Source organism: Mastomys coucha, unplaced genomic scaffold (genome assembly GCF_008632895.1).
Source record: "Mastomys coucha isolate ucsf_1 unplaced genomic scaffold, UCSF_Mcou_1 pScaffold14, whole genome shotgun sequence".
NCBI lineage: Eukaryota > Metazoa > Chordata > Mammalia > Rodentia > Muridae > Mastomys > Mastomys coucha.
The window spans coordinates 81,326,250-81,328,566 of NW_022196896.1; positions in this window are offsets into that span (position 1 = coordinate 81,326,250).

Genomic DNA, 2,317 nt, shown 5'->3' on the forward strand with positions numbered 1-2,317 from the left:
TGACAGTACCCACTAATACAGAAGTAGAGGCTCACAGCCATCCATTGGACTGTGTACAGGGTCCCCAATGAAGGAGCTAGAGAAAGGACACAAGGAACTGAAGGGATTTGCAGCCCTGTAGGAGGAACAACAATATGAACTAACCAGTGTAGGGGAATGCCAGGGCCAGGAAGCAGGAGAGGGTGGGTTGGTGTTTTTGTTTTTCAAGACAAGTTTTCTCTGTGTAGCCCTGGCTGTCCTGGAACTCATTCTGAAGGCCAGGCTGGCCTCGAACTCAGAAATCCACCTATCTCTGCCTCCCAAGCGCTGGGATTAAAGACATGTGCCACCACTGCCGGGCTGTGGTATGTCTTTTAAATCTCTCTGTGTGTCTCTGTCTCTCTGTGTCTGTCTCTCCCTCTCTCCCTCTCTCCCTCTTTCCCTCTCTCCCTCTCTCCCTCCCTCCCTCCTTCCCTCCATTCCTCTTGCCTTCCCTTTCTTACAGTTTCAACTACATTAAAGTCTAATGAAAATGGTCAGGACAAACAATGAGTCAGGTCACTGAAGTATTCCCTGGAGAGCCATTTAAGTCCAAGATGATTGGGTTGGTCAGCCAAGCTCATTTTTTAACTGAAGTTTGAGTCAACTTTGTTCAAATTGTGGTTTCTCAAAGCACTTTCTAGCATTTAATCAAAAACTTTCTAACTTTATTAAACTATCATTAAAAGTGACTTATGAAATAACTTCCACAACTATAGTATTTCTCCCCAAAAGAAGAAGATTCAATCATCAAGAATGTCTTTAGGGGGCCACAGGGAATGATGGCTCAGTAGATAAGAGAAATGGCTGCTCTTCCAGAGGACCCAGGTTTGAGTCTCAGCACCCACATTACAACTCACAATCATCTGTAATTCCTGTTCCAAGGGGAATAAATGCCTTCTTCTGACCCCTGTGGGTATCAGGAATATATATGGTATACATACATACATACATACATACATACATAGGAAGCAAACATATAAAGCAACATAAACAAATCTTTAAAAAGAAAACAAGGATGTTTTTAAAGACAGACTAGTTTCCTATTTATACTGGCAGTTGACTTTTACATAAATAGTTTTCCATAGAAAAAATCCTTACCCTAACAATAGATTTGGAAAGGTTTTGAATCACTTACTAAATGTAGACAGAAATGTATCTTAATACATACTTGATATTCTTGGCATGTAAGGCAATAAATTTTACTTTTAGCACTGTGTTATGTTGTAGTTTTTTAAAAGATGTTTTTAAACATATGTTCATTTTAGCAAGTATCCATGCATCATCATAAATGTTCACCATACCACTATCATGGCTTATTCTTTCACAAAATCAATATATTTAAGCTATTATTTTTTAATGAGTGCCTACATGAGGTATGAGCATTTTCTCTTTGTAGCTATGAGGAGATTCAATGTTGCTTCTATTAAATTATGTGGCCATCCACAGAGCTGCTCTGTATGAGTGGTAGAATCTAAACTGAGACTACAAAGGAGCCCGGTAACCTCATGTACATCCAGGCAGCCTCAGAGGATGCAGCTAAGGATGGATCCAGGTTATGAGGGAGGATGTCTGGAGAAATAGCTGGGGGACGCTTAAGCAGGGGCTGGTGCCAGGGTCCTACAATTATGAGATGGGGTGATGAACTATCAAAATTCAAAGGTGGTTGAGGTCAATATGTTTAATCTTCAGGTGTTCTATCATTGATCAGAACTTCTGTCTGTGAGTCCATATGACAAGCATTACCCTCAAAATGGCCAAGTTTAAATTTAGAAAAAGAAAAAAGAAAAGCTATTGGATCATTATTTTTAATAATAATAGTAATAATAATAAATAAAATATTAGATTCTAGGGAAGATGGAAGGAAAGGGTATGTCATAATGCAGTTGGACATGAAAAAAGAATAGCTTCTAATTTCTGTACAGAGTGGGATAAGTATGAGAGATAACAGTCAATTAAATGTTTCAAATTATCTAGAAGACAGGATTTCAAATATCCCTGTCATAAAGAAATGGTAAATCCCTGAAGTGCCGGTACTCAGTTGTTCTAACCTAATCATCACACGCTGCACTCATGTGTTGAAATGCCACATTCTGTCCCACAAACACATACAATTAGCATGACAATTAAAAATGAAAATATGGACTGGAGAACTGGCTCTGTGGGATGGGTACTCACTGCCAAGCCTAGCGATCTAGTTAAATCCCTAGAACCCACATCTCAGAGATAGCCAACTCCCACAAGTTGTCCTCTGACCTCCACACATGCACTGGTTCAAGTTTTAATAAATGATTTTTTA